The following is a 15,386-nucleotide window of genomic DNA, read 5'->3' on the forward strand; positions in this document are numbered from 1 at the left end:
GGGCTCATAGCTCCAGTGCTCCAGAATCTGCACTGGCTCCTAGTAGTTCCTGGGTGGAATTCAAGGTTATGTTTTGCCCCAAACAGTCTGAGCCTTACATAGCTAAGGCACAGTCTTCTTCCTTATGCCCCATTGTGATCCCTAAGGTCAGCCAAGAGCAACCTCACACAAGGATCATCAGTATGTCAAGTCTGCTTGGAAAAAACACATGGGTGGTTGTGCTTAGCTCTGGGATTCTCTCCTGCCTGAGGCCTACCAGAGCCCAAGCCTGTACACTGTACACAGAAGCACTGTCAGACTTTCCTACTTGGGTAGGTGTTTAGCAAACAAAGCTAGATGGAGACATTGTTTGGGGGCTCTGTTTTATGTTGATATTCTAGTTCCCTTTTAAGTTGTTTTGTTCTCTTGTTGCTCTCTTGTGTTATAAGTTATTCTGTTCTCTTTATGTAAACTGCCCTGAGCCTTTGTTGGAAAGGGAGGATATAAATAAAATAAATGAACAAATAAAAACATACATACATGCATAAATACATAATTTTTTAAAATTTGGCTGAAACCAGACTTATTTAAGTCTATGAGGAAAATGTTAAAGATAAACTACAATAAAGCATCCTTAATTGGGAATAGGAGGGTCCAAATGGAGATCTGGACCAGTTCAAGGCTTTGTAATAGAGGCTGATGCAACTAAACTGGTGTAAGTAACCAGTGTAAATCTGAGCACAGTGGCGTTATCCCTTCTTTACATCTGAACAGGTGAGTGTTGACTCATGCTCACAGTTGCATGCTACTTCTTGGCTAGAATTAGCCTTCTCTTTGTCTGTGCACAAGCCATTATTAAATGCTAAAAGAGTTTGCTTGTTCTCAGCTGCTGCTGCCAACTGTATTGGCTGCTATCAAATTTCCTTAAAAATCCTGACCTATCTTTCTTCCCTCTCCCCTTTTTTATTTCTTTATGATTGATATGAAACTCCTGGACAGTTGACTTTGTTTGAGCTTCTTGTGTCATATTACCAGTTCAGATCCTGTCACTTCTTTCTTCTCCTGGAAGGCTGTTAACAACTGGAGAAGTAGGTGGACTGTGATGGTTACATAGACAAGGAAGTGAAACCTAATTCACTAGGATGGAGTTTGGGGTCAAATTGCTCGCAGTTGTTTTCTCTAATTCAAATACCTGAAAACGTTTGGATGAAAAAACCTGTTAGTCAAGAGTTCCATTTCCCCAAAAATGTCCCACTCAAGTTCTCTAGTCATTCAGGGAGACCTCTTGAGTGTACAAACAGAGTAGAAATTCTGGATATTTTTTAAACAAAAAAATGAGCAGAAACATTTTAAAAATATTATTAAAAATATATATTAAAACATTTAAGCATGTGATTAATATGACCTACTCTGAACAGTTCTAAATATGTTGCTCTTTCATTAACTGGGTCATTTGGGGGTTTTTGAGGATATTTTGCTAAAGAAAGTTGCTGAAATTTCAGAGTGTGTCAGTGGAAAAAAATCAAGAGTAATTAGGGTTATTTCTGAAGTAATCAATGAACTACTGGGTGGCTTTGTGTGTAATCTGTACCTTGGTTTTCCAGTCTGTAGGATGGGGATGATTGTTACTTCCCTTATGAGGTTATTTCAGCTGTGGTGATGAAAGTGCTAAATAAGACCTGGATATTAATTATGAAGGAAAGGAAAGTTATCAATCACTGTGGACTTCTTTTGTTGTCCTGAGGCCTCCTTTTCAAATGTCATGTGTCTGAAAGCCCCATTACCTACTATGCGTCTATCAAAGTGGCCACATCACTGGCAAAAACCCATAGACATCATACTGGAAGTTTCCACATTTTCTGTTTTCAGTCTGAGCCAAGATAACAGCACCAAGATAGCAGTTTTGATCAGATGCTTTAGCTGATTGAGCTGCTGCTGGTGATGATAAAACACAATGTTATTGCTATCTCAGGAAAAAGGCAAAGCAGAATGTTCCATTTATATAGTTGGCCTTGTTTTTCCTGAGCCCCTTGATTTTAGTTTTTGGGGGTTTTTTTAAAGATGGAGGGAATTTTAGCAATGGTGAAAGATTCTGGGCAGCCCTGCTATGGAAGCAACATCCTCTTCTTCACTGAGCACTTGCAGCAGAAAACACAAAATATGTCTTAACCCTAACCTGGAGCAACCACTTATATGGGCAGAGAGAATACAGTCTTTCTTTCTCTCTCAATTCTTATGGCACACCTCTTGCCACAGTATGCAGTAGCTGAGTCTCTGTGGGTCTTATCACACACGACACTTAGCACAAATTTTATTTACATCATAGTAAGCATTACGACAAGTCCTGAGCATTCTGGACTGGGCTGGAGTCAGCTGTGCAGCTGGTCCCAGCCCTAACACCATACAGAGCCTTGAGCCAGCTCCTGTGGGGTCCCAGGGCTGAGACTGACAAACAGCTGTTTTGTCAGCCCCCGTCCCTATGCTGTACTGGAGCTGGTGAGGACTACTCATATGATCTCTGTGGAGCAGCATTATGATAGCTGAACATGTGTTGCTACGATCTGGAGATACTCCACAGAGAAAAACACTAACCCAGCCACTATGTGATAACACTTAGTGCGTGTTTTACTGCTTGAAAGCATGGACACTGGCATTTTAAGTGCAGTTAGTATGTCCTAAGTGTAATGTGTGACATGGCCTTATGACTCATGTAATTTTAGCCTCCTCCATTAAAGCTAGCAACAAGGATGCAACCTTAATACTTGGCAAATGCAGACATTTATCTGCTAGGAATTGGATCTAGTCCTTCTAGCTTCTTATGGAGGCCACAAAGCCTTGTGAGATTCTGACTTTCTGGCAGTTTGGTCCTGATCAAGGTAGTGACGAAGCAGTGAAAGGCTGCAGACTCATTTCCAGCCCTGTAAGTCTTCCACCTCCTCCAAGCACACTGCTTTTTGGCAAGGAAGTGATTTGCCACTTTATTACTCTTTCTCAACACTTTTCTGTTCCTGGCTCTCATTGTTTTGTCTGCTCCTTTGAAAGCTGAACCCTAGCTTGGTTACGCAGAGACTAAACACTTGCTGATGAAAGCTTTCTCAAACAACCACAGATGAGGCCACTCAGGGGCCTGTTTCCAGTCTTGCTGAGTGCTCTGCAGTTCTGTAATTCTGTCAGAGGCAATGGAGTTACTCCTGATTTACACCACAAAAAGATCAGAATCTGGCCTGTATTTCTGCATTTCTCTTCAAAGAGAATAACAGAATAAATAGAAAATCAAATAAATGATATAATAAATGCAATACAATAGAAAAATAAAATAAATGCTTTAGATAGAACTAATCTATATGCAGCAGGTTTGTATTTCCTACCCTTAGCTAATTCAAGATAAGAAGAAAACACTGGTGGCCCAAGCCTGTGCATTTCAGGTCAACAATCTCAACAGTCCGGACTTTCCCAAACTTGGAGAGTGCTTAAATCATAGTAAATTAATGCTGGAAGGGACCTTATGAGGTCATCTAGTTCAACTACCCTGCCCAAGGTAGGATCATCTCTGATTAACAAACAGTCAACTGTTTGTATAATCTGTTCTTAAAAACTTCAGGAACAAATCCTCAAACTACCAGACATAGTGCCTGAAACAGCAAAGGTTCTGGTTTAAAAACCTCTTAAAGATGGTGTGGGCAAAATATGGCCTGTGAGACAGATCTGAAGGATTTTGAAGGGCCCACTGAAAGATTTTGTCCAGCCCATGGGAGGTCCCTTGGTTCCACCTGGCTCAGGAACTTTCCAGCCTGTGGCGTGTCCCCCCTACCCTGGCACATAGTGAGGCTAAGGCATCTTGGTGGCCAGAATCCATTTCCTGGAAGCCACAGCAGCTCCTTCCAGCTGCTGCTACTGCCAGACCCAGCCCTGCTGCCCAGGTACCCCAAGCCAATCTGCCCCACAAGGGGGAATTGGGGTCCCTGCAGTTCCTGCTCTGGACCTGCCCACCCTGCCCATGATGACTGCTGGCAGCAGCGGGCAGCCATGAAGATAGAGGTGCTATTCTACCCCAAGGACAGGCTGGAGCTGCTTCCCAAATTTGTGCTGCTGCTTGTCTTTGGTGTTGGCAGCTCAGGCATGGAGGCGGTGATGGCATCAGTGGCAGCTGGGCAGAAGCTGCTGCTGGGTGCTGGGAAAAAGTGGGACCTGGTAACTGGTGTGGCCATTTCCCCCTTGCTGCTGCCAGTGCCCTTCTCGCTGCAGCTGCCCAGAGCCTGTGCCAGGGCTGCCCTCTAACTCCTTCCTGCTGCTGCCACCACCACCAGTGCTGCCTCCAAGCCACCCCAGGTCCCTGCACCTAGCAGGGCAGCAGTGGAAGGGAGGAGCTGCAGGGCAGCCCTGACACAGGCTCTGGGAGGCTGCAGCGAGAAGTGCCATGGCAGCGGTGTGGGTGGTGAGGCAGCCACACCCACCACGAGGTCCTGCTTTTTCCTGGCACCCAGCAGCAGCTTCCGCCCAGCTGCTGTTGCTGCCCCAACCGCTGCACGTGGAACTCCTACACCCCTGCAGCAGTGCCCATGCCCTGGCTGCCACGTGTGGGAGGTGGTGGCTGCTGTGGCAGGGCAGAGCTCAGCTTACCCTCCCCCACAGACAGCATGGCCTGAGTGGAGCTCATAGCGGGTGAGGGGGCTGCCCACTGTGGGCTTGGGACTCTCTGCCCTGCTGCCCTCCCCTCAGAGGCTCTGTGCCCCAGTGGATGGGACCCAGCATGGCAGGGCAGAGTGAGACCAGGCAGGGAAGCTCAATGCTGCTGCCAGGAGCTCCATGCTGCCCTGGTGAGGCACCTGCTGCCTGCCCAGCAGCAGTGAGGGGCACAACTCCATGCTGCCACCTGTGCTGCTGCTAGACAGGCAGGGGATGCCTCACCTTGGCGGTGCAGGACTCGCAGCAGTGGCACTGAGCTTTCCTGCCCCACTCTGCCCTACTGTGCCAGGTCCCCCCCCCCAACACTCCAGGACAAGCCACCCGCAGCCCCATCCCGCTGCTCGCCTGGGCCCCGCAGATGCATATTCAAGCCACACTTGCTGCCAAGGCTGGGCAGCATCCCCAGCTCCAGCCCCAGCTCTACCCAACTCCCTCCCTTCCTTACTATGGGAGCCTCAATCCCCAACCCCCACCCACCACTGCCAGACTTAGCTGTGGGGAGCTCTTCTCCAGATTGCCTGGTGGCCATGTGGTTGGTGGCTCCTCCATGGAGCCATCGCCATGGGCATGTATCTGGGGCAGTTCACAGATGCCCCCAAGTCCTGCCACTTTTGTGAGCAGAGGGAGACCCTGGTGCATTCCTACCTGGAGTGCGCCGGGCTGCAGCCCCTGCACCACCTCCTCCAGAAACTCCTGCTGAGGTTCTAGCTGCACTATTTCTCTCACCCTTTTATTTACACATTCGGCATCTGTGGCCCCACCAAGGCCTTGGACCTCCTGGTTAACCTTCTGCTGACCCTGGCCAAGCTGTCCATGTACCTGAGCAGGAAGAAGGCTGTAGCCGGGAGGGTCCCCAGGGACTGAGGGGCCACTTCCGTCTTGTTTTGCTCCCATCTCCAACTCAAGAATCACTGGGCAGTGTCCGCTGGCTCCTTGGACTTGCTTGAGGGCCAGTGGGAGCTGTCCGGTGTGCTGTGCTCAGTGTCCCCCTTTGGCACTCTTGTTTTGAACCTATGATCAGCACTCCCATCCCTGGTTTTTTATCATTTGCCTCACAGAATCTATTGGTACCTTTTCCTGTAGTCTCCCTGCCTGAGGGAGGCCAATAAGAAACTCAGTGGGCGATGCCCATGTGCTTCAAAGTGACAAGAAGGCCTGGCAGCCATGTGCATATGTATACATGCACATGCACAAGGTGCCCCCTGCTGATTGCCCTCCTGCTCCCCTCAGTCCCTTGCAGGCTAAAACTTTGCCAGCCTCCGAGAAGAAACCCACTGTTCCCCTTTAAAGGAGAGAATCTGGGTTTTTCACTTTACAATGAGAGAATCTGGGTTTTACCGCATTTTTCTGGCCCAAACAGAAAACCCAGATCCCTGATTATGACTGAACTAGACCAGTAGTTCTTAACCTGCCTTAGATTCAATGCAGCCTGTTTTAGACTCCTGGTACCCTTTGGAAAATGCCAGCTCTTAATTGACCCTCTTTTTTGACTACAGAAAAGTAAAATAGCAATTCCTCTGTTGCAAAGAACTCAGAAAGACCACAACAGGTCTGAATGGTTTTAACACAACAGATTCCTATTTGAAATCTCTGGATATATCTTGAGAATTGTGTTTGCACACCTAACAGTGCTAACATTGTGTGGCACCTCATGGCACCCTTGAAAGGCTCTCAAGCCACCCCAGGTTGCCACAACACCCTAGTTGAGAATCATGGAGCTAAACTGAACACACCTTTTTGACAGGCATCCAATTACAATTTAAATACTCAAACATTGTGGGCAAACCACCACAACTCCTGTTAATTTTTTTCCAAGGATAATTTACTGCCAGTGTAAACAGAGATTACAGTACAGGTCATCCAATCTCCTCTAAACTGTTCTTATTCCTCTCCTCTGGTAGCTTCCACCTCCCAACATTTGCAAGTGATGGCTGAATGGATTTCTGTAACCACAAAAAGGGAGAAGCTGATTGTTTAAGCTGGAAATGTTTGTTTGGGTGGGGGTGGTGGAATAACTCACTCTCCACATGTCTGATGCTCTGTCCTACTTGCCCACCCAATGGACTGGTCCATGGGGAGAGAGCTGTGAGTAATTCCACATGGTTCTTTCTTGCTGACTTCAACCCTGATCAGCCTCTGTGAAATCAGTAGGATTATAGCAGAGTCAGCTAGTGCATGAGCTGACCCCTCAAGGCAAAGTCTGGCCTTCATCTGGCTACACCCATAAAAACACACTGATTTCACTTTGAACAAAATCAGTTTCTCACATATGGAGTCTTTCCAACTCCCAGAACTAAATGAAAATAAAAACATTCACAGCGTAAGGAACAAGGGCTTGAACACACAACACATTTCCAGTGTGTCATCAGCCTTCCAATCAGTGTAAAAGAGGGGTGGACACACAACACACAGCCCTACACCTCTGTAACTTACTTGAATTCAGTATAGAATTACTCTGGCAAAAAACGGAGGTCAAATTCCACTGGTGTAAGCTGTGTTCGTGTCTGTCGTGTGCCTGCAGTTTATCCTAGCGCAACTGTGCACTCAAGAAAAACAGCCTGTTACCTGCTCCTCCTTGTTGCTAGTGTAGAGGTACATAATAGAAGCCTACCACATGCAGCTATCTTGGGGTAGCTGTTACTCGTGTAGTTAGCATTAGTGTATACAATCAACTTGTATATACTGGTTTAAATGTCTTGTGTGTCCAGGCTGCAATTTTGTGTTTTTTCCTTCCCTTAGCTTTCAAAATGAAGGCATTACTCTGATTAGAACAAATGACTCCATGGGGCCCATGGAGGGGCTCTTCTGCCTGCCAGAATAATCTTCTGTCCAAAATTTAGCAGTTAATCACGCAGTGACAATCTCAGGGGAGAATCATGGGGCACAGACAGAAGTGCAGCTCCCCACTGTAACTGAGAAAGCTTTGCAGGAAGAGTTCTGAGTTACAAGGACCCCCTAGACCAGGAGTCGGCAAAATACGGCCCGCGGGCCAGATCAGGCTCGCCGTGCACTTTCATCTGGCCCGCAGGTCCCAGCAACAAATTGTGCCACTCCCAGCTCTTCCACCCACAAGGGTGGGAGCGAGGTGCCCATGTGTACACCCCCCCCCCCCAAACATAACCTATTGCACCTAGCTCCCACCCGTGGCCCGGCCAGTAGTAGCTTCTGGACAGGGCTGCTCCACTTCCCCTGCCTTCTGGTGACTCTGGGCAGCAGGCAGGGAAGTGGCAGGGATGGGGCTGCAGCTGGGTAGAAGCTCACAGCGTGGCTGGGGCTGGCAGCAGCACAGAGCCCACACCCAGGGGGGCGGTGGCAGCGCAGAGCTTGGTTGGGCAGTATGTGGGTATAAGGCAGGGTGTGGGAGTGTGGATGTGAGGGAGGGCAGTATGTGGGGGGACATCTACAGACCCCACACCCATCTCATGGTGCACAGCCCTGACAAGTGGTGGCAGTGGCAGCCGCAGCAGCAGCAGCAGGCGGGGCACTCAGAGGGCTTGTGCCTGGCAGGGCGCAGCTCCAGCCAGCACTGCACATTGCAGCAAGGGACATAACCTCCACTGGGCAGTATGTATCACCGGTGCTCCCCACGGTTGCTACACATGGGAGGGAAGCCCCAAGCACTCCAGCACTGTAACATGTGCTCCTCCATTAGCTCAACATGCTCCTCTGACGGCTGTGCTCTGAGTGTCTGATCCCACTAACTGCCCGTGGGAGTTGGGGTTGTGCAAGCGGTCAAGAAAAAGGCTGCAGTTGTTTTCCAGACCACAATACTGTCCTCAGGGGAGGATCCAACATAATTCCTAGAAGGATTCAGAAGAATTCAGTGTTAAAGTGTGCTTTTTTTCTTTTCTGAATTGTATTCACATAACCTTCAGCCAGGAAGAGTTAACAGGTAGTCCTCTTGCTAATGAGTCCTAACTAGGAATGGCCCAGCCCTTAAAAGAAATTAACCCACCATACTTTCCCTGAGTTTGACCTAATCTTCTAAAGAGTAGCACTAAATAGAGGGTGACTATATGGCAGAGGTTCCCAACCCTCTGGGCCATGGCCCGGTACTAGGTTGCAAAGGGTTGGCTTCCAGACTGGAAGTCTGGAAATGACCGGCATACCGTAGACCAGCAGCCAGCCCTTTTTTATACTGAGTATAAAAAGGGTTGGCTGGTGCTCCACAGTATGCTGGTCACTTCCAGCCTGAGGTTTGCTGGTCCACGATCTAAAACATTTAGTAATCCCTGCTATATGGGACATGGGAAATCCCTGACACTGGTACCACACCCCCTCACGCTGCTGAAGGGAGTCAATGGCCCATTAAAGACCCATTGTTCTTACTTCACCAGGTGTTAATGACCTGTGAAGTAGCAATGAGAGTTAAAAGGAAATTCTGCTGTCTGCTAGGACTTCCTTCCCATTTCGCAGCTTCTGCTGCTCTGTCTCCAACCCATGCCTGGGACACTGGTTTTAATTTTCATCCTCTGGCCAGGACTAGCCTCTAAAATCTGGAACTGTCCCAGCCAATCCAGGACATATGATCACCCTAACTAAACACAAAGAGACCAGGCAAGAGCTGTTTCACTGGGCAGCATTGCTATTGCAGCAGATCTGTAGTCAGCTGGCACTTTGCAGTCGTTCCACTCCTTGGGTATATATAACTTAAGAGTGACCATGAGGACAGATGGCAGGTTTCCATCTGCTACCTCTTGAACTGATGAAGACTCTGTTTTAGCAGCTGTGTAATGACTCTGACATATAGCCAAGCAGCTATGAATGATATTTGAATGCACACCTGCATGCACGTACATGCACACACTGAGCAGTGTACCAGTATTTTAGTTTATGATTTATCATCAAAAGTTCAGGGCCTGCTCCTGAAGCTGATAGCTCTGACTGACTGAGAGTTGTGTAACCAGCCTTCAGGGAAACAGCAACTGCAGAGGTAGGATCCTCATTCCCCAATCCCTGATAGGTGGCCGTTCACCACCCTTAGTTATGGTGGTAGCTTTAGTTGCCCCATCACAGACTAGCTCAGAAACTGATTGTTAGACAAACTGGGCATGTCTAAATGTACGCATTTACTATGCAATAACCAAAATTACTGCGCAGTATGGGCATGTGTCTACATGTGCATGCCTGTATTGCACAGTAAATATGGCAACTTACGCCAACTTGAGTGTGAATTTGATACCTGCTGGCCTATTCCCATTTACTGCGCAGTAATTTACCATGCAGTAAGTTTTAGCTTGTGTAAATGTACCTGTGTCCCTTACTCCATACCATGTGTCTTATTTTGCATAGTGACCATTACTCTGTATCCATTTCCCAAGTGACACTGTTTAAAACTCCAACCATATAAGCCTATGAAAAGAGCTGCATACTTCAATGGTAAATGCTTATGTGAAAAAACTGTGCTTCAGGGCCAGATCCAAAGCTCATTGAGGCCAATGGAAAGATACAGGTTGGCTATTGTGGCCATTGGATTCGCCCATAAGCTGTTGGTTTCAGAGGAAGAACTGTTCCAGCTCTGTAGGAGACGCATGTGGATACTTTTGTTGCCCCTTTGCCATTTATGTTTGTTCTTAAGCTCTCAGCAATGTAAATGAGATGAGCGACTGGCACTCTGTATGACCCTAGTCACGCAGAAATTCCTGCTTCTGTTTTGTCTTGGGGAGTGTCAACACACTGATTAGTGCAGCTTAATTTTTTTGGTAAAACCATAAAATGCAATAACTACTTTTGGCTTCCTGTGAGGACCTAAAATAATGAACTGAAACCAGGGGAGGAGCTGGGTCTGGATTATTTTGGGCTTGAATCCAGAGCTCCTCTGAGTTCATGGCAAAATCCTAAAGGTCTGGACTGTTTAGGGCAAAATGAGTTTCTCTACTGGACCACTCTTGCATGCTAAGATTCAAGACAGAGGGGTGTGACGGACAATGTGGGACGCTGAATTGTATTTGCTTGGTGAATGTGGTGGGGAACTTGGCTCGTCTGTTAGAACCGATGCCTGTAACCTGGGATTGGGATGTCTCTTTATGAATCATAATTGTCTATTTAAAAGTCCCTTCCCCTGCTTTTCACTGCTCTGCCCCCCCTTCCCCTGGTATCTGAGCGCCCCACAATCTTGAGAGCATTTCTCTTCACCACATCTTGTGACAAAGGAAAAGCTGTTCATTTTACTGATGGGAAGCTGAGGCACAGGGGGCTGAGGAATGGAGTCACAAGGCTGGGGGGGAAAGGTTGGATCAGTTTTGCAATACTGAGGTTCAGGTTGCTTTGCTAGGTTGTGAGTTTCACATCCCCTAGCGAGGTGCCCAAGTATTCTCTGTAGTACATGGGGTGAGTTAGACTCTTTGGGCTGGGATTTAGAAAAGCCAGAAGCCAGCATGCTGAACTTGGGAGCTGCTTCATCTAGCCTGTAGGAAATACTAGGAGAGGTAAGACTTAAATTAAATTCTCAGCAAATATTTGATGCCTAAATCCAGGCTCCAGAGAAACACTGGTTCCGGCATAGGCTTCACAGTCAGTCTTTTCTTTCAAAACCTGAGACTGAGGTGCCACCCGTGTCTCAACCCAGTGGGTAAAACACTCCCCCCCTCCTCCCCCTCTCCTTGTAGACTTCCTAGGTCAGATCCCATCTCTGTCCAGTTTGGATCTGAGTCCCGAACCTGGGTTACCCACCTCTCAGGGGAGGTCTAGTCACTAGGTCCTAGGTTATTCTGGGTCAAAAATCTCCTGATTTCTTTTGTTGAAGCTGTTCCAGTTAAATATTCTTTGGGCCAGTGAGAGAGATGCTCATAATGGGTAATGGAAGGGGTGCTTATCTGAAATTTGAGAGAGTCAGGTCCTAGTCTCTTCTTTAATCCCCTGCAGGTAAGGGAACACCTCCTTTGTGCATCCATGTGGGGTTAGGCATGAGATAAGCATTGAATAGCTTGGGGCTCTCAAGACCTATACATTTACCCAGTAGCAGAAATAAGGGCGTAGAGGACTTCACTGAAGGAAACTCAGGTACTTCCAGGCTTAGATGAAGGGTCTTAATGATGTAGAAGTTGGATTAAATCCTCCTTTCAGAATATAGCCTAATGAGTTGTACATGTTCTTATGGGTGGAGGAGAGTCTGGAGAATAACAGGGATTTGAACTTCAGTGTCCCAGCTCCTGAGGTAGTGCCCTAACCGCAAACCATCCCGCCTCATAATGTACCAAACCCATGGCTATCTAAGGCCTCAGCCATGATTGCTTCCTGCATGCTGCAGAGGTAGGCTGAGAGCTCCCTGCTCCACAAACACAGGCCCCAGTCCCGGAAATAAAAGAGAATGTCCACAAGATGTTCACTGTGTATGATGTGAGATGCACAAAAGAGCTGCCCTAATGTCATCAACTGATGGCAGTTATGACACATACAAAGTAGCAAACTCTACTGCTGAATAAAGCTATCCATAGGGCATGGATGAATTTAGTTTGTACAGAGGCTGCCAAAGAATAAATGATATTAACAACTTTGCATTGCTCTGGGTCAGTTGATAACTGTAGACTCTCTCTCTGATCTTTCTCTAGCTCTCTTTTACAAATGTATCCCTAAGAAAATGTGATTTCCCAGCTTTGTAAAATCAGGGGAAAGCAACCTGACTGGGCACGTTATTAGGAGAAAGGGATTTTGTGCTCCTCTGAGACACGAGGGATGATCAAACAGGATCTTAGCTCATCCGCTTTCCATCTCATGCCTGGGAGGTTTGGCAAGAGGCTTAACAGGCTCTGGAGGAGGATTTCATCATACTCCTTGAATGTCTCATAATCGCCCTCTTGTTCACTGATACAATCCCATTCTAGAGGCCTGCATCGGGTGCTGTGTTGCTGTCAGATAGTTAGGTGGTCTGGGCTCAGCCAGCCTTTTCTGAACCTCTCCAAGGGTTGGACTGGAGTCTTTTAGAAAGATATTATTTTATCTTGTTCAGTTTGTTTCCTCCTATAGGCTCCTGAGATTTCGTAGTACCACGGTGAAGAAATCTTTTATCTTCAATGTTCTCTAAGTAGGGATAATTTAAGTTATACCATCTCACTGATGCCCAACAGGTGCTGATGGCATGAAGTATCTGAAAACTGTCATTGTGTCCCCTTGGGGAATTTCCGGGCCTAGGGGCAGTCCCTGGCAGGCACAGAAGTGTAACAGTCAGGGCTACGTAGTAGTCATATTAGGAGCACTGCTTGGGGAAAGCAATGTCACTGAAGCATCCTGCTCCTTGGCTATTTATAAGTTTTGGAGCAGTCTATATAGGGCCCTCAAGAAGCTGAGCAGAGGTTGTTCTCACAGTGATGCAGTATGATGTGCTCCCAACACAGAGGAGGTGGATGGGGAATGTACAGCCAGCTCCTGTGCCAAAGTCAGGTCTGCCACTCAAGCAGCTTCAGCCCTGGGATCCCAGTCCTAACAAAGCAATAAAGGCTCAATGCTGCCAGTCTCTGAATACAGAGACCTAAACAATGGAGGATAAAGGCAGATTCATGCCATCTGGGCGCTGGAATTCCAGGCTGCTCCAGGGACTTGAATGGCCTTTGCCATAATTTAGGAAGCCAGGGCTACTCTAAATTGTGGCATCCTCCCCAGGGCATGCCAAAAAGAATGACCAGAGTGCCTGCTTCCTTTAAACTTTGCCCTTCCCCTGCCACTATGCCTGTCCTAAACAATGCCCAGTAAGGGAGAAGATGCCCATCAGGGCCACAATGACATTTGGAGGCTGAACCAGGGGAAAGAAAACCTGCTTATATGAAGCATTGGCAATATTGGCCCCAATAAGCATTTGGAAAGCTGTCATCAGATGTGAGCCAAAGATTCCTGTTGCCTAGAATGAACTTTGGCTCAAGTTTTTAATCCATCATCTTTGGGGAAGAAACTTATCCAGTGCTGCTAGCCTGCAACATAGCAGGAGATGCATTTGCAGGCTCTACAATTACAGTTGTGTGGGGAAGTAGAGTTGTAAAAGATGCATTGGGATGACAGGGAGTACTAATAAAGCGAATGCAGGGACCAAAAACTATTTCAACATATTTATTTTAAAAAAGGCAAAGTATAAAAAATAAATATTTTAAATATTATACAATATATTATCATTATTAATAATATTATTAAAAGACATTTCAAACATGTACCTAGTAGCATAAGATTACCTGATGCTTTACAGACACCAAGACACACAAACTACCCTGTTGCCGTGAAGCAAATAAATAGTTAGTCCAGCTCATAAAAATTAGCACTCACATCGCCACACAGTACAGGGCCTCCTTATATTCCCTGGAGGTAAGTGAACAGAACTATGGCACAGATGGGGAAAGCTGCATGGATTTGCTTCTCATGTGCATGAGTACAACCAAAAATTTGCACCAATAAATAACGAGGGAAACTGAATTCACAGAATTCAAGCAATTTGCCAAGTTCAGCTTAGAACTCGGGTGCTCCTTGTTTCTTGGCTTGGGCTGCCTCTGGGGTCTGGGTAAAAGTTTCACATGTCAGTATAAGAATACTTACAATGCATCCTCCAAAGTTCATCTGAATTGAGGTGGTAACATTTAAGCTATTTGTGACCAACCTGAAGCACCCAGACATGATTCTCAGAGGTAAGGCAGTTTGTTGACTTTTTCTGCAGTTGCTGCTGTGTTGATTTATATAAAAATCAGGTTCTGGGTGCCTCAAGTTGAGCACAGGAAAGCAGAAGTCAAAATCTCACTGCCTTGGTTTCCCCATCTGTAAATGTGGTAAATGACAATATTAATATTGCTTACTTTAGGGAGAAGATGAAGATCAGTCCCATCACAGGCCCAGTCCCTTTGTAGCTACACAGGAATTTAACTGTGGTATGGTGGCAAAGTGGTTTGTTCAGACATTCACCTTTCTGACTCTTGATTTTAAGCTAGTGCATAAGGGGAATCAAGGCCAACATTCATACAGCACTAGGCACCAGATTCTGATCCCGTCTCCCCTGCTAGACAGTGGAGTAAGGAGCTGAGCAGGAAGGGCATCAGAGCCAGGACCCATTAAATCCACATAGTGCAGTTATTACATTTCTTCCAGAATAGTCTAATAATCAGTCACTACAAAAAAGGAGCCCTTTAAAAGGGCATATTCATTACATTCACAGGGCTTGAGCCCTTTTTATCCCTGTGATGAGAAAAGCATTTTCCTAATATAGGGATGAGGTTGCAGTAGGTACTGCTACTGGAAAAGTCAGATTTCCTGAAAATATAAGCGGCCATTGCTTTTGTAGCCGTGAGTTCAAGACAAAGTTCGACCACTGGAGCAATGACATTGGTTGTGCTTTCACACTTAGCAGGGAAGACCACGAGCAGGTTGTCATCTTCTTCCCCAAAACATAAGTGAAGAATTGACATAATCCGTGATTCACTACCAAGGGGAATGTTCCTCTACAGCAACTGGATGCTTGGCACCTAAACTCTTACTCATTGCCCTTCAATTGTAGCATATTTCTCATCACTCCTATTTAACATTCTGAGCAAAATGTACAATAAACAGTCACATTTCCAATGTCAGCAACTCAAAGATGTCAGTATAGAAAAAAAAGTGCTGTCCACTTGAGCCATTCAGTCTCCTGACGCACATGAGGAGATGGCAGGGAAAGGTAAATACACAGGAGTTTACAATATTGCTCAGAGAGCATGATGGCTCTTGTGCTTGTCCCTCTCCCCACTTCTCTTTGCAACATTTCTCCCTGCCAA

This window comes from Gavialis gangeticus, unplaced genomic scaffold (assembly GCF_001723915.1).
Source record: "Gavialis gangeticus isolate Ggan-Ray unplaced genomic scaffold, GavGan_comp1, whole genome shotgun sequence".
Taxonomy (NCBI): domain Eukaryota; kingdom Metazoa; phylum Chordata; order Crocodylia; family Gavialidae; genus Gavialis; species Gavialis gangeticus.